The sequence below is a fragment of the Lissotriton vulgaris genome, chromosome 3_1, assembly GCF_964263255.1.
Source record: "Lissotriton vulgaris chromosome 3_1, aLisVul1.2, whole genome shotgun sequence".
NCBI lineage: Eukaryota > Metazoa > Chordata > Amphibia > Caudata > Salamandridae > Lissotriton > Lissotriton vulgaris.
The window spans coordinates 1,775,862,811-1,775,881,176 of record NC_141689.1 but is presented as its reverse complement, the minus strand read 5'-3'; positions in this window follow the sequence as shown (position 1 = coordinate 1,775,881,176).

Below are 18,366 nucleotides of genomic sequence, written 5' to 3'. Positions count from 1 at the left end.
TCTGACACAACTGGCTGCACGACAGCTGGGGCAAGGTGGTGTAATCACCCTTTGCTTTAGATATAGTATACCTATATCTAACCCTAAAATGGACACTTGTATTCCTATCAGTCACTCCTATGGCAGGCCTTAACAATCCTGAAGGCAGAGTGCTTGGAATCATGTGAGATGGTGCTCTGGCATGAGCTGAGCCCGTTTGCAGCTTGCGGAACCAAGTCCTAATAGCTGTTCCATGATAACGCATACCATATACTCTTAAGTGCATTATAATCCTCGCGGTTATATGCCAACTCTGGTATCGCTTTATCAAAACATGTCGAGTAAGGTGTCATACAAATTGGAATACTAACCCCTCGCCAATTCTGGCGACGGGGTTAGCATTCCACCCTTCTAGAGGGACACGACATGTGTGTAACTGTGAACCCCGGTTAAAGTTAACTCGAGCCTCAGCATCACAAAATGGATGCTGCCACCACAGACACAAGTCTGACCTCCTGCTGCTGGGAGTCCTTCCAGCGAGGAGAGCTTGGACAAAGGGTTTCCTGTCAGGGGCGGTGCTAGCACCATCCCAGACAGGGTTTTGTGTATCCTAGGTAGGCAGGGCTGAATAGGAAGGTGACTGCAAGTGGCACCCCGGTGCTCACTGTGCATATGCCGGCTTGAACCAGTTCCAGGGGCACACCAGCCCCTGAGCTGGGGAAAGTCCGGACAGGGGAGAGGGGTGTAACCACCCCCCTTCCTGGTCCCACCCATGGGCAGGACCCAGTCGCGTACCAGCCCCTTTCTTTAGAATAAAGGTAGGAGCGGGGACCCTTCCAAATTAGATCATCTTTGAATCCTGAAACTACTTTCTACGAAAGGAACTCAAGACTTCTTCTCAAGATTTCTCCCTTGTGACTAAGGCGTAGTCACCCTGCAGCAGCAGGCACCAACTAAGTATCTTGCGGTTTGCTGAAACGTCCTTCCTCCGGAACCAGACTGACCAGCACGACGAGACCCAGACTCCCTGCCCTCTCTGACCTCAACCTGCCTCTACAGCACAGCTGAGAATCGTAGGTGCGACGAGACTAGAGGACCCGGCTATCAACGGAACCAGCACGACACTGAACCAGCACGACCACCGAGGGACCCTCGAGTGGGTGCACTGGGGTAAGAGAAGCCCCAACCCCAAGCAGCACGAGCACCGAAGACCAGCCCCCCAGCATCCACCCGATCTGCGTGGGGCCCTTTTGCTTCTGTGTCGCTTGCCACGTTGTCCGGTCACTTGCCCGTTGGCTAGTGACCCTCCAGACGACGTCCTACGTTTGTTTCACCGCTGGTCTAGCTCCTTTAGACTAGCCCTTGTCTCCTCTTGAAGGGGATCTTCCTCGGACCCTCCTGGTCCACTCCAGACGCCATTTTGTGTCGCCATGTGGGCTTGCCTTAGCCAAGGCTTGTTGCCTCCTTCACCGGATCCAGCATCGCCAGCAGCCGACATTCGACGTGGGATAGCTCGCAGACCTCCAGCCTGGTCGACATCAGCGCCCTATTCCGTGCAGCAGCAGAATCCTGTGTCACCTCTTCGCCTGGCTGAGTGACCTCGTCCGGTGCCATCCTGGTGCCAACCTAACCACTGGCTAGTGGTTCAGAACTCGGTCCCCTCTGCTTACAGTCCTTGGATCAGCCCGGAACATCTTCACTGGTCGCCTGCCAGCAACTTCCACTTCAGGCTCCTGGTTCGTCAACGAGGATTCCCGACGACACTTGAACCCTATGCAGCCGCAGCCGGTGGGCTAGATAAACTGAGTACCACGGTGCTCCAGCGTAGAACCACTCTCTAAGTGTCTAGATCCACTTTCGTTTTTGACCTACCTAGTCGGGTTCGCCCGAGAACACTAACTTTGCATTTGCTAGTATCCATAGACTTTGTCCCGCATTACGCGTGAGATTTTCCACTCTGCACACGGCGCTCCTAGGCCTCCTGCTTCTAATCTAAGGGTTCAGCATTGTAGGCCTAGCGATTCTAAAGTCTCTGAGAATAGTTACTTACCTGCTAGCAATTCGCATTCCACTTCCATAGTATATGGTTTTTCGTGCCCCTCGGGCATTTGTGTAAATTGTGCGACTTTCAGTATTTCTTTAAGAGTTTTGTATTGCGCTTAGCGCCCTGTCCTCATAAAGAGTCCAGGGTTGTTGTGTTATAAATAAATATCCTTTTATTTTCATAACAACTTGTGTGGTGTCCTTTCACATGGTGTTCAAGGGGTATATGTGATGGTATAACAGCTGGCTTAACACGCCCTCTAGAGTTTAGCCTAAAGACTGCTCTCGCCATTCTACTAGGATAGCTGGTCTATAAGGTTGACTTACAACCAATCATCAATAAGGGTCGTTTGGACTGATACATAGTGATCACTAAAATAGTGAGCACTACATATCAGGCCAACTTCTCACAAGGATGGCTAGGACATAGCTGTGTGAGCGAGTACATAGTGGGAAATAGTGTTGACTCATTAATTGATAACATAAGAGAGAAGTGATATGTGGCCAGTAGTAAACCTTTTGAGGACGAGGAAGCAGGGAAGGTCTAAAAGACACAAAAGTGTTGAAAGCATTGTGTCTCGTTTTCTAGGGTGTATGGACCTTACTCCGAAAACTTCGTATTTTGAGGCTAGCTTGTATATTTTACTTTGTGATTATATGGGATTCTTACCTTGGGATGTTTCTTCAGTTTGTGTTGCAAGAGTATGATTGACATTAGTGTTCTGCATGATTACATTTCCTACAGAAATGAGTGTACCAAGAAATAATTCACTTCATGCCGCAAGGAGAGCCAGAGCAACCCCATAACCACTGGCACAACACATTATGAGAAATAGGTCCCCTCTCAGAGCAAGCACTTGTTGTACTTTAAAAACCCTTTTATTTATAACTTTTAGTAGAGTCCATCATCAAAGCTGTTAAAACTGTGAATTTGTTCATGTCAAAGGCCAATATAAAAAAGGAAATCTAATAGTACCAGTGCAAGCGACAAATTCCACGGCTAGCATGACGCTTGCAATCATCTCTTGAACCACCAATCACAAGTCTACAGTTTTGCATTCCAAACCCACCTTTCTTCTTGTTGCATCTGCAATAGATTTCCATTGGTGCTGAGGAAGCAGCAATGAGGGGATACCTAAAAAGGTAGAATGCTAGTGTGATGGGCTTTAAAAAAAAATAAGAGGGGAGTACGAACAGATGTCTGTACAACCAGACAGGAACAAAGAGAACGACAAGCGACAGACTTGAAAAGATCCCAGGGACCGTATTATGGCAAGGACTCAATGTCCCATTGAGCTGTGGCAAACCAGTGCACCATCGCATAAACAGGAAAGTGCGCTGTGTTACATTTTATACACTGCCCTCAGGGCAGCAGCAAATTCATGCTGCGCTGGGGAAAGCGCCTTCAGTGAACTTTGGAGCAGCTGCTCCTAAGCAGCCTCATGTTTCACAGTGCAGGAGGAGTACCAGAAATCTCCCTCCAGGCGGGTGCAGTGAGTGACTTTTTTTCTACTTTCCTTTGAAGTGGTGTATGGCTGTGATGCACACTGCACCATATCTTCTCTCGTGTGGCAGAGGGATCTTTTATATTTTAAATTGTATTCCACGTATCCCCAATATCCGTTATTTTGCATAAAGGTCTCCTGACCCTTCTGGTGAATAGGTCCTGCGACCTTGACTCCTTTGTTTAAAGTAATAATTCATAGGCTTCTGACCCATATTCCGCTACAATAGCCATTCCCCCATAGCCTGGTATGAGGGGAAGTAGCCATCTTCAACCATGGATGGGGTTACGCTTTCAAAGGTTGGAGGCACACCTTGAATGCATTTCATGGGAACTAGCGCCTGGGGCTCTGCCGCAATTCGGCAAAAACGCTCAGCCCCTCCAGGGGACTAAAAGATTGGCGGGTTTCTCGGAGCGAACATACTGTACAGTAGAGAAAAATATCAGCAGAGTGGCACAGCATTCCTTGTCATGCAAGGCCTCTACCCTACCCATTCTCAACCTTTTCTACCTTCAGTCTTCTCTTCTTGTGCCCTCTGGACAATATTACATCAGGCACAGGCTCTGAGGTTCAGAAAACCGAGAAGACAAGACAAAAGATTGAAAGCGTGGGTTAGTAAGCGATGAACTGGAACGACTACACTTCCTAATGCATTGACCATGCCTCTAAGAGAGCAAGACGTTGACCACTGTAGAATATGAGAGGTTGTTAGTTTTGATAGAGAGCACAGCAGGGGTAAAACGAGAAGAATTTAAAAGGGTGAGGTGGCTGGCTACAGAGGATGATTGCAGAGAAGGGTAAAATGTCTGGGCAGAGGGTGTTTGAAAGTGGGAAGATGCTGGGGAGACATTCTTTTGGAGTGTGAGATTGATAGAGAGGAGAAAACATTAGCTATGTGAAAGGTAAGGTGGAATAAGAATGGTATCAGAAGTATGAAGGTGATGGGGAAGGTGTGAAGGGACTGACGGGAGATTATAGGAAGTCACACTGAGAAGTGTGAAGGATCGAGGAGAGAGTATAGCAGCAATCACGCAAAAGTGTGAAGGGACTTGGGGAGGAACCTTTTGTTTCTATTCCAAATCTCATAAAGTGTATTGTGACCATGCCCAAGAATCTTCTCACCCAAGATTTATGTGCCTGCTAATCTAGGTTTTCATGACAGTCTCCTGGTGAAAAATAATTTCTCGAATGTGAGTGCAAAGGAGAAAGAGCTTTTAGAAAAAGCAGTTTTATCATCCCAAGCCAACTACACTGAGGATAAACTAGTCTTCAAAACAAAATTCGAACATTGAGACCAAGGGCCCGATGTAGGTAAAAGTCGTTTACCGATTTTTAAATACCGATTTTTACCGAATCGGTATTCAAAAATCGGTAAATGAGATGTAGGAAAAAAAATCGGAAAAATACTGAATCGGTAAAAATCGGTATCGGGTTTTGTTAGTTACCGAATCGGTATTTACCGAATCGGTAAATACCGAATCGGTAATGGCAATACAACCCTATGGGCCAAAAGACCCATAGGAATGCATTGGAAATACTGATTCAGTAAATACCGAATCGGTAAATACCGATTCGGTAAATACCGAATCGGTAACTACGGAATCGGCAAGCAAGTAAAAGTGAAACTAATGAAAACAGCCAATCAGGTGGTACCACCCTCCCCCACCCTACCAGGGAGTGGCTACCCAGGCAGCTGCAACTCATTAGAAGTTTCTGGAGAGGCAGTCAGATCTGATCAGTGAGACAGAGCAGCAGGGAGAGTGTTTGGTGATTTTGAAGACTGTGGAAATGGCAAGCAGCACAGAGAGCCAGAAGGCTGAAAGGAAACGCAAACTGAAGTTTAGCAGCATGGAGCTGCAAGTACTGGTGGAGGAGGTGGTGAGGGTCCACAGACAGCTCTTTGGGAGGCAGTCCCTCACAGTTCCAGAGTCTGCCAAAAGAAAACTGTGGACTGCCATAGGTGAGAAGGTGAATGCTGTTGGTGTGACCTCCAGGAGCCTAGAGGACTTAAAGAAAAGGTTCTATGACATCCGGAGCCTCACCAAGAAAAAATTGGCAGAGCTCCACAAGCAGGCTGGTGGGACCGGTGGAGGCAGGAACCCCGCGCCCCCCCTGACTGACCTGGAGGAACTGGTGGCCACAACCATCGAGACGGACAGTGTCGTGGGAGTAGGGGATGTGGACAGCTCAGCCAGAGCTACTACAAAAGGTAAGAGGCATGCGCAGCATGACACACCCAAGCAGACACCTCCCCTTTAGCCTCAGTGTACAGCCAAACCCCAGTCCAGTACTGCTAGCACCATACATGAGCAATGCATTATGGGAAATGTAGTCAGATAATGTAGGACCATTTGTCAGTTCACATTAATCAGCAAGGCACTGAAAAAAAATCGGAGTAATGAAAGTGATATGTGCAATGCTTTTATTGTAGTGACTGTAAGACATTTGCACTCAGTTTACATACGCTTCTTTATACCTAGGGGCAACATCAGGCAGTGGAGCATCAGCTGCACAAGGGACAACACCAGCGACGGCGGAGAGTGTGGTGGCAGGGCCAAGCACCATAGATGCCTCGCAGGAGAAGGAAGACAGCAGTGCCATGGTTCATGAGGACGACCCTGTACATGCCCTCTTGTTTCCCCACTCCCCACAACTATCACAATCCCCCCCCATTGGTGTTCTTACCTGAGAAATCCCCGTCACGGGCCCAGCCAGCACCTGCGACATCACCAGCCAGGAGGAGTATTGTGGCCCCAATGACAGTCATGGCGGGAGCTGAGGGTCAGGTCCCAGCACCCACACCAGCCACTCCTGTAGCACAGCAGTCCACCCAGCAGGCCAGCACCAATCGCCGCCGCACTCCCAGCAGTGCAGGTCCAACAGGAGAGGGCACAGTGTTCCATAGCCTTGAGGGGAGCATGGTACGCATCCAGCGCATGCAGGATAAATCCATTCTGGCATGCCACCGCCAATTGCGGGCACACAATCTGCAAATGGGAGAAATGGGCAAGGGCATATGTGAGTTGGTGGCAAACAACAGGGAGGTAGCTAAAACCAACAGTGACATTGCTACTGGAATGGCACGCATGACCACCGCAATCACCCAGCTTTGTGCCAAAATGGAAACAACTGAGCACACAAGGCGCAGGGATGCGCTTGTGCACAACAGGGCAATGAACCGGCTGGCCACGGCGACTTCCCAGCTATGCCTCAGAGGGGTGAACATGCAAGAGAGCCTGACTCAAAACACTGCGGAGGTGACCAGGGGCATGGCCAGGATCACCAGTGCCATGGAGGCCATGATCATCTCAAATACTGCTGTCAATCCTGCCCTGGACGTGGCTGAGGCTGAGGACAGCAGCAGCCGCAGCAGCCCGGCTAGCGCTGTTTTAGAGCTGCGCAGGAGCACCAGGCGCTCCGCAGAGGCTGCAGGCCATGCTGAAGGGGGTGAGCAGCATCCCAGTGGCACTGTGAAGCGCAGCAGAAAATGACTTTGACAGTGTGGGTGAGGCAACCCGGGGCATTTCCAGTCCCCACCTTTAAAATAATGATTTCATTTGTTGCACATCAGTGCTTGAACGTTGTGGCAACATTAAATTATTTTTTTCACATCCATAACCTGTCTGTTCATCTGTACTCACTCAGAAATCGTTTTCAGTTATCTCCTCACGTCTGTATCTGCCATCACTTGGTGTAGACACTCCAGCAGGTTGTGTTTGTGGCACAGCAATGTCGTCGCCATGGTCCTCGTAGTCTGACAACTCCACCTCTGTGCCCTACTTCACCGCAAGGTTGTGCAACATTGCACAGGCAGCAATTATCTTACAGCAGGTGATGGGGGTATACTGCCTTGCACCTCCACTCTTGTGCAAGCATCTGAACCTGCTTTTCCAGATGCCAAAGGTCTGTTCTACTACATTCCTTGTGCTTTTGTGGGCCCGGTTATACCTCCTTTGGCTGGGTGTTGAGGGGTTGAGGTAGGGGTGAGTATGAATGAGTGGTGGGCATATGCACTGTCGCCTAGAAGGAAAAGGGGTAACATTACTCACATGCATACATGTACTTCACAGTGCTATTTTTGTTATGGGGGTCTGACGATGTGTCTCACCTAGGAGGTATCCTTCGCCAAATTCCCCTGCCGTCAGCCGTGCATAGATGCCGCTGTTTTTAAATATGTAGGAGTCGTGGGTACTCCCTGGGAATTTTGCCACCAGGTCAGTGATGGCGCACTTTGCATTGCAAATCACCTGCACATTGATGGTGTGCGTAGACTTCCTATTGCGGTATATGTATTCTGTGTCAGCAGGGGGGCAAATCGGAATGTGCGTGCCATCAATGCAGCCAATGATGTGGGGGAATCGTGCCATCTGGTAAAAGTCTGCTTTTGTTTGTACCAGTTCCGCATGGGTTGCAGGGAAAGAAATGTATTGGTCCATCCTCTGTATCATGGCGTCAAGGAATTTGTGGAAAAACCTTGACAGGCTGCTCTGGGTCACCCCTCCTACCGCAGCAACTACACTTTGATAGCTGCCAGACGCAAGCAGGTGTAGGCTGCATAGCACCTGCACGTGCGGTGGGATAGCGTGTGCCCTTGGGGTGGTGTGCTCCAACAGTGGTTGGAGGTCCGTGATGAGCTCCAAAATGGTGTCTGAGTCCAGCCTGTACCTCTGTAGGATCTCTGCCTCTGTGAGCATGAACAGGGTGATCCTCTGTCTGTAGACCTGCTCCTCTCTCTGCCATTCCCTCTCTCCTTCCTGCTGTAGCCGTAGCCGCCTTGCAATGACATAAAATGAACCCATCCTGCAAGTTGCATTGCATTTTGGGTCTGATTTTATAGGTTGCAGTTGGTTACCACCTGATTCCAATACATGGTAATTACTGACTCTTAAATACCGATTTTGAGGCTAAATCGGTATTTCTGTGCTTCCCTACATCTCTATCAGAGTTTTTGCCTCATCTTATTATCCGATTCGGTATTTTACCGATTCGGTAACTGTACCGAATCGTTGACTATTCCGAATCGGTATATTTACCGATTCGGTAACTCTACCTAATCGGTAAATGGTCCGATTCGGTATATTTACCGATTCGGTATGTTAGCGAATCGGTAATTTACCGATGCTGTGTTTTTTCCGAATAGGTATTTTACCGATTCGGTATCGTTACCAAATCGGTGAAATTACCGATTCGGCCGGATTTCGGACTCCTACATCCCGATGGCTCGATACCGCTCGGTAACGGCCGAAAATCTGTATTTTCGGCCGTTACCGATCGGTACTGGGCCACCTACATCGGGCCCATAGAGTCTGTTCAGTAAAAGTTAAGCACTCTTTCAAACAAATGTATTATCCTCCATCATTATCAAAACACTCTCTATGCTTCAGACCAGGGTCAACATAACTTCTCAGATGCTCCCAGGTCCTTCCCTCTTTTCTGTACCTTCATTTTGTCTCTACTGAAAAACATACCTTGCGCAATTTGTGCCTAGTAGCTACCATCTGATCCCTCAAGTGCCCCTCATCACCAGATTCACACAACAAGTAATAACTGTTAAAAATCTGTAACGTAGGAAGATCGCCCCCTTCTCCCCTATAAATCTTGTCTTTAATATTCACCAAAAAGGAATCTTTTATATTACGAGCAATCTGATAGAGTCACTTTCATTATTGCACCAAAACAACTAACATTACGTCTGTGTGAATGGTCAATTTACCCAGCTAGTCACCTGTTTAGGCCATGAAAGACTGGATGCAGGCAAACTATTTTCAAATCAGCTACCTAACGGCATCGGTTTCGCACACTCCTATTCATACAGTTGATGAAATCTTTCTGTCTCTCCCTGTGGGTTAAAATGGACATTCAATGCCATGATAACAACTGTGAAGGCGAGAGCAGCATTACTCAGTCAAGCACTGCATACAAGCTTTTTTGTCACTGACAATTTGCAAACCATGCTCCGCCCCTCTGAGCTCAACACATGAATCTGCTGCAAATCAGTAAAACAGCTTATTTCAGTAGGAGTGATAGTCCTTTTATGTGCTATATTAGAAGAATGTGCAAGGGATGTTATTTCAATAAAGAGGGATTTGTTTACATGTTTCCCTAGTGGTCGGAGTGTCTGGAACTTATATCAAAGGATGTGTCTCTGGAGTCTGTACTTGAGCATCGCCTGGTGCTATCATGGTTTGTGTGCAGATTGACTTCTTTGGTTACGTGGTGGGTGATTCATCTTCTGCTATGCCTAAATGATATGGGCATTGTCTGAAGATCTCAGTCACACGTCCACAGTCACATGCCCCAAGAGCTATCACAGTTCCGGAGATCTCCGTCACACTCCGCTATCTCAGAATGGCTACAATAAATATACTTCCTTACGATAACTGAAATTTTGATTGCATGAAATCTCTGTTACTCCTCTTTGCAATTGTTCTACATATCTGAGAAACCTAGAAAACAACAGTGATGGGGGGAGGGGAACGGAACTCCTGGAGTTTCACTCCATGGAAATCCGGGGAGTTAGATGAAAACGTTGAGAGATTCCACTGACTTCTGCAATCAGGCGGAAAATCGGCATGTCACACAGCTCGTGCTGTTTTTTAATGCCAGGAGCTTGTTCTGCGCTGCAAAATCAGTGCAAACTGCACAATGTGGCTGCTTCTTTACTGCTGCTCGAGTAGATTTTCTACTTGAGTAGCAGCTTTCTCACCGTGAATGGTCATGACTGCCCATATTGAGAAAATCTCATCGGGTACCCTTCTAGCGACCGAAAATCACATTTGGGGATGCCAATTCTCCCTCACGCTTGCCAACTTACTGTTGGTGAGCCACACGTGAAATAAAAATAATGCTACGTGTTGGTTGGCGGAGTTTCGCCAGAATGTGTGGCCAAAACTCTAGGAACTCTGCCGAAGGAGCGGAATTTATCGCCTACCCCTACAATAGAGTCAGTCTGAGGAGGAGTGACTATGAGAAGAATGTCAATGAATGAGGACAGGTGGGAGTTAGCAAGTTAGCCAGTCAATGAGAAATATGCCAGACACGGGAACACCAGTATGTGGTGCACCTGATCTGGAGAATCATATTCTTAGAGGGGAGTCATCTATTTTTATGTAGTCGACTTGTTGATGCTTCGTCTTTCCAGGGTGGTGGTGCCCTATCAGTATAGTTGGGCCTGTCTGGCATTACCTTAACCTCAAGTCTACCACAGTATATGCTGGTGAGGCTGGAGATTCCAACACTGCTCTTCATTGTACTATGGACTTCCCAGCACCTGGAAGAGTTATGAGGAGTCAGAGGGGTGACCCCTGGTACTGTATAGAGTCAGACTTACACTCTGGTACCTCTCTAAGTCCAGTCCTTGATTCCACAGCACTCTGTTTGCAGAGTCGCTCCCAGTGTAGTTGTCAGTATTAACTGAAGCCTGGGTTTGCGTAGGCCCCATGTAGATAATTACATTTCTGCCTTAGCATGTTTTCTTCCAGTTCTAGGGACAATAAACCCTGTTTATCCCATTATCTATTTTGCTAGCTGTACTGCCCTCTGGTACTACCTGCCCCATGTTGCTTGTATCTTGATACCGCTCTTTCTATACTCTGTGGTCGTGGGATACACTCATTTTCCACATCCCACGCCAGGGTGGCGGACGTGTACAGAAACCCATGGAAGTACTATATTTCTTCTGGATCCTAGCTCAAATGACTCAGGATGTTGATACCTTGATGGGCCCAATATCAACCAAGGAGGAATGTGGGGTGAATGTTCCTGTCTACCTAGTACCTAGACATCAACCAACACTTACATTGTATGAGTTCAAGTCATGTAGCATACAGCCTTCGGGGAAACTGACTGGCAGTCAGACAGGAGCAGTGGATGTAAACAGAGTGAGTTCAATGATTGAATTGTAGTAGAGGCATTCCATCAGGGGTGTCCAGTTGAGGATTGGTCAGTAGATTATTCATTCCTTTGTGTGAGGGGACAGGGTAGCCATTTTAATGATTCACTTGTGGTGGACAGAATCCTCTTGTGGGTGGGTGTTTTGTGGATAACCTAATAAGCTCCCTTGCTGGTTCACATTAAAATATTTACACAGTGATGGAGGTACTTTAGCCCTTGGATGGGAAATTACATTTTGGTGAGTCGTGTCACATACAGGTTCTGACCAATAGGTGAAAATCCTACACTGACCAAGGGCTCAACAACAAGGCCGCTGAGGCCTTTATCCTCCTTTATCAACATTTCCAGTTCAGATAAAAATTAGAGCAAATGGGTGAATAGAAGTTCCAAGATATGCAGTAATTCTAAATGCATTGATGCGGTATTAACACATACTCAGGTTTTTCTGGGAACATATATGAACCTGGTGGAAAATATTTCCAGATGTACCCTAGTAATGTGGACTGACCCGCAGTAACTGGGTGCGAAAGCACTCATTTCTGGGGTATTTCTCTATTTCATATATGAAAACCTTGAATGGTGCAGTACACAAATGACTGCACCTTTAAGTGTCGGAATTCCCAGGTGTTGTATCAGAGGCGCTACATACCTCAAAAAGAGGGCTATAGAGGAAGAGATTTACATTCTCTGTGCTGTACCCCACAATAAGTAGTTGGAGGGACACCGAGTGGCAACAGCTGGCACCGTCTAACTGATTTCTAACTGACATACAGATGTATAATGTGTGGGTCCAGGCTTCTAGACTCTTCATACTGAGTGACAGATACAGAGTGATCAACAAAGGGGCCTAAGTAACATCCTGCCAAGAAGCAGAGGAGTCCAAGTGTGGACAGGGTGGCCACGGTGGAAAAAAACATAATCATTTTAAAGCTAATACGATAAATATCGCTATATAAAACTCAAATATAAATAAATAAAAATGTGTAAAAGAAATTATATATTCTGTCACTCTGGAGCTACATAAGATAATGAAAAAACGAATGAAAAGTTTTTAGAAATGTCAAACATTTGTTGTTCAAATCACCTCACCACAATTTGGTTTTGTCCTGCATTGTTCCTTGCCGGACTTGTCACTAATAACACCGCAATTATGCCGGCTATTATTAGCTAAGTCACTTTGTCATTTCGCACATCACTATGTACTAGAAATAAATCACTGCCTGCGTGCAAACTGGCAGATCGATCTATCAAATGAAATATGTATGTCACCATCTGCCCTGTCAAACGCACGGCTTGCAAAGCTTATAACATCCACTTTGTTTTTGTCAAGCATTTTGCGAGCCACATACCATGACGCTCCAGGATCAGTACGACAGAACTCATTTCTGCTTCAAATTACCGAATGGCAGTTAGTTGGAAAAATATCCAACATTCCAAAGTGTCTTCAATATCTTTATATGTGCAGATAGCTGCTCAAAAAATCAATAAAGCTAACTATTAATACTCTGTGCACAAATAATCACATTTATATGAATTAATTGTTTTAATGTTCATACCAAGAATTAGTGGCGGCTGCTATTTAACTGCGGGGTGAGTTCGTGGTCGGGGCGGACGGGGTGTCGAAACTGTCATGGATGTCGGCGATCTTGAGATGGAAGAAGGTAACCAGTGAGTCGCACAGTCCTTGCGAGGGCGGGATCTCGTTGGTGTTGGGTTGGGGAGTTCCTTTACTATGCTGAAGAGCTCTTTGCAGTCGTGTGCGTTGTTATCCAGGCGGACTTTGAAGGACGATCTCTTGGCTGTTCTGATGAGGTGGTGATGTTTGCGGATGGCGTCCTTGTGGGCAGCGTGGCTGTCTGGCGTGCGGTCGTGGAGCCATTTCTTCTCCAGCTTCCGGCATGTGTGTTTGGAGGTCTGGAGCTCTTCGGTGAACCAGGCAGCTTTCTTGCTGGGGTGCTTATTAGAGTGGAATTGTTCACAAACCTAGCAGACTTTTACTATTTGGTAAGTGTGGGTAAGGGGACGAAATAGGGAAGCAGTATATTGGGGTATACCATGAGACACTGCTTCCAACACTTAAAAAGTCATTCCTTTGTGGGATTCCGATACGTTTTGAGACAAGTTTACCAAACATATGCAAATTCAGACTAGAAAAATGTTACAGCTAATAATTAATTCAATTGTAGGGAAATTTGTTTTTCTACATGGAAAATGGTTTTCCAGTGGGAATAAAAACTCCATTCATAAGGCCTTTTGCCACCTCATCCTAAAATTACCAGATTGCCCTCCAATCTAACCGGTTTAAGTGTATAGATAAATATTCGTGACTGGAAAGCTGCAAAAGTCATCATTTTCAAGGCAGGCCTTTTCAGTTTAGTGAATTTTAATAATGGGTTTTGTGATGCCCTGTGCTTTTTTATTCACCTTGATTCTATTAAACCTAAATACATTTAATACTGTTTTGGAACCTGTTTAGCTTTCTCATTTCAAAGTCCCTTCATTTAACTTCTAATATTAGGAGGTAGGTAGTGAGGTTTGTTTTAACGTGTGAACTATAATGTTAAAAGAAAAATGCAATTGCAACTTAAACACTTGGGTGTGACTTATTGAGATTTTGGGGTCAGTATGTGATTCCCTGAAAAGCACCATGGTGTACCAAACTAAACAAGCATTTGCAATGCAATATGTCCCGCATTAGGAAAGTTTGAGCTATTGGTATTGTAAATGACAAATTTTTTATTTATGTTTTGTTTTTGAAAATTGCGAAATTAATAGCTTTGTCATTTACAATGCCAATAGTTATAACGTTTGCAAATGTGACACCTATAGCATTTGTAATCCAATTTGTGTTGTATTTACGTGACTTGAATGTAGTGATATTACAAATAACAATGGCTTTTAATTTTTTTTAATAATGAAGACCTAAATAAAAGTTTTTGTAATTTATAATGGCAATAGCTTAAACTTTTGTAAATAACTTTTGTGAAGATTATGTTCAGTGTATTTTATTGTGACAAAAATCCAAGAACCGAAGTGCAATATTAACATCTTTTTGTTTCATTTGTAATAAAGCTTGACACATTGAGAGAACATGTTTGAACCAGTTGTTGTTGAATGGTTGCACAGAATGATTCTATGGTGGCGCTGAGTGATGCTGTGATGGGGAACGAGTGATGTTGTAGCATTCAGTGATGCTGTGTTAGCGCATTGTGATGTTGTGGTGCCCCTGAGTGATGCTGTGATGGTGATGCTGTATGCTATGCTAAGTTTTGTTTTGCTATACTATCCTATGTTTTGTTTTGTTATGCTATGCTATGTTTTGCTATCCTATACTTTGATTTGGTATGCTATGCTGTGTTTTGTTATGCTATGCTATGCTTTGTGATGCTATGCTATGTTTTGTAATGATATGCTATGTTTTGTTATGCTATGCTATGCTTTGTTTTGTTATGTTATGCTATGTTTTGTTATTCCATGCTGGTGAGGGTGTGTGAGAGTGAGTGAGGGTGAGTGAGGGTGTGTGAGGGTGATTGAGAGTGAGTGAGGGTGGGTGAGTGAGGGAGGGTGAGTGAGGGTGAGTGAGGGTGAGTGATGGTGAGTGATGGTGAGTGAGGGTGAGTGAGGGCGAGTGAGGGTGGGTGATGTTGAGTCAGGGTGAGGGTGTGTGAGGGTGAGGGGGTGTGAGGGTGAATGAGGGAGAAAGGGTTGTGAGGATGAGGGGTTGTGAGGGTGTGAGGGGGAGTGAGGGTGTGTGAGGGTGAGGGGGTGTGAAGGTGAGGGGGTGTGAGGGTGAGGGAGTGTGAGGGTGGGGTTGTGAGGGTGAGGGAGTGTGAGGGTGTAGGGGTGAGGGTGTGGGGGTGTGAGGGTGAGGGTGTGAGGGAGTGTGAGGGTGACGGTGGTGATGGTGAGGGTGTGAGGGGGTGTGAGGGTGAGTGGGTGTGAGGGTGTGAGGATGAGGGGGCGTGGAGGGGTGAGGGAGGTGAGGGTGTGAGGGTGAAGGGGTGTGAGGGTGAGGGGGGTCTGAGGGTGAGGGGGTGAGGGAGTGTGAGGGTGAGGGTGACGGTGGTGAGGGGGAGGGTGTGTGAGGGTGAGGTGTGAGGGGGTGTGAGGGTGAGGGGGGTGTGTGAAGGAGGTGAGGGTGTTAGAGTGAGGGGGTGTGAGGGAGAGGGAGTGTGAGGGTGGCAGGGTGAGGGTGACGGTGGTTAGGGTGAGGGTGTGTGAGGGTGAGGTTGTGAGGGGTGTGTGAGGTGAGTGGGTGTGTGAGGGTGTGTGAGGGGGTGAGGGGGTGTGAGGGTGTGAGGGTGTGAGGGTGAGGGTGATGGTGGTGAGGGGGAGGGTGTGTGAGGGTGAGGTGTGAGGATGTGTGAGGGTGAGGGGGTGTGAGGGTGGGTGAGGGTGTGTGTGAAGGTGAGAGGGTGTGTGAGGGTGAGGGGGTGGGTGAGGGGGTGTGAGGGTTGGTGAGAGGGTGTGAGGGTGAGGGGGGTGTGAGCGTGAGGGGGTGTGAGGGTGAGGGGGTGTGAGGGTTGGTGAGAGGGTGTGTGAGGGTGAGGGTGTGTGTGAGGGTGAGTGTGTGTGTGAGGGTGAGGGGGTGTGTGAGTGTGAGGAAGGGTGAGGGTGAGGAGGTGTGAGGGTGAGGGTGAGGGTGCGAGGGAGGGTGAGGGAGAGGCATTGGACACAAGCACCGAGCACTGAGAGGAGAAGGCACCGGGCAGTGAAGGACATTGGTTTGGGGCAGTGTGGGTAAAACATGAAAAAAGCATTTAGCTAGAACGGTGCAGCCCACCCAAGAACTGCTGGGTCCCAAAAAAGTTTTCAAAAAATGAGACAGCGAAAGATGAGCAACCGTGGAATGGATGTAATGAACAACGGGATCAGTTGGGGGCAGTAACAGAGGAGCTTCGATGGTGAAATGAAAAATATTTTTAAAAAGTGAAACACGTCCCCACAAACATATAAATGCTTACCTGTATGTGTTTTGAGCTTCAGTGTGTAGCTATCGTTGCTATGGGTTTGTAAATCGGGCGCGCAGGTGGGGGGTGGGAGGGGCAAAGAAATCGGGCTTGCATGGGGGAAGGAATGAGCCACTCAACAGACATAAACAATTCACTCACCATGTAGTGGATATTGACAGAGACATGTGAAGTCGTGCAGAATTATGTTTTGGTCAGCACAATCCAGATATAAAGTGGAGTAGCCTGGGACTTTTCAAACTATCAAGGGGCACAAGACAGGCAGCGACGGCTCGTGGAGGGAGTTACGGTGGGGCAGGAGGGTGGGGAGGGGGAGGGGCAGGGCGGAGGTTGCTAAAAACCGGCATATGGATAATTGCAGGTAAGTAAACAATTTAATTAATAAAACGAATTTCGTAGCTCGCACTGCATTGCATTTTGCGATGCAAGGCGCACTACGAAATTCGTTTTATTAATTAAATTGTTTACTTACCTGCAATTATCCATATGCCGGTTTTTAGCAACCTCCGCCCTGCCCCTCCCCCTCCCCACCCTCCTGCCCCACCGTAACTCCCTCCACGAGCCGTCGCTGAAGACAGGCCGGCCCCTATCACCCATGCTCTTCGCCCTCTGCATTGAACCACTTGCAGCGCGGATAAGAGAAAACTCTGAAATTCGCTGAATCAAATTCGGACCAGATGAGCATAAAATCTCACTCTTTGTGGATGACTTTCTGCTACCTATCACTGACCATCCTACTTCCCTGCAGGCTATACAGACTGAACTTAATAATTATGAGAAAGTAGCGGATTTTAAAATGAACATCTCTAAATCTTTCTTACTTAACTTGACAATGCCCCTAGAGATGATGGCGCCCATCACGGAGGCGTGAAATTGCTTATCTGGGCATTAAAATCACCCCCAAATAAACAGACCTCTATAAAGCTAACTCCCCCTCCCCCGCTGCGGCAACTCAAATCCGACTTTAAAAAAATGGGGATCCACATATATAACCATGATAGGTCGAATAAACCCGATCAAGATGAATGCTCTGCTTCATCTTCTCTATTTATTTCAGGGTCTCCCGATCACAGTGGACAGAGAGCTGTTGCCAGAGCTAAAAAGGATGATCCAAAATGTATTTGGCAGGGGTTCAGGGCTTGTTTCTCCCTGCACCTCTTGACCAGGCTGTACCTAGAAAGGGGACTCGCCCTCCCCAAATTTTCCTCTCTATTACAGAGTCACACAACTCCGGCTCTTGACCGAATGGTCCCTTAACACCTCAGACAAACACTGGCTCCATATGGATAGGCAGATAGCGGGGAGAACCATTTCGAACCTACCTTGGAAACCAAAACAAGACAGGCCATATAATACCTACCTTAGCACACCTACTGCCACCACTCTTAAAGTATGGGACACCATCCCCAAGGCATTGCCCTTAACGACCTTTCCGTCCCCTTACACCCCTATGCACTTCAACGCCACTTTCCCACCAGCGCTACAGGAGGGTCCATTTGGCAAATGGAGGGAGGGTTGATGCCTCATGTTGATCTCTTCATTCAAGGAGAACTGCGCACCTTTGCTGATTGCACTTCCCTTTTCAAGCTTCCACCCACAGAGGAATACCATTATTTCCAGTTAAAACACTGGGTGCAACAACCTGAGGTGCACCTGGCCGCAACCAGGGACCTGCTCCTAAAAGAGAGATTTCCATAGACCAGCAAAACGACTAAGGGCTGCATCTCATTCTTGTACTCTCTCCTTTTTATGGTGTGTCCTTCTCAAGCCCTGTGACATAGAAGGTTTTGAAACACCCTTCTACATACCCCATAACGAAGAAACAGTGGAGCTCCTTATATAAAGACATAACCGATCTGTCTTTTTAAGGGAAGCACATTATAAAATCATGTTCGCTTGGTACCTACACCCCAAGAAACTACACACCCTTTTTCCGAGCACCTCAGACAGATATTGGCGGGGATGTGGGGTCCTAG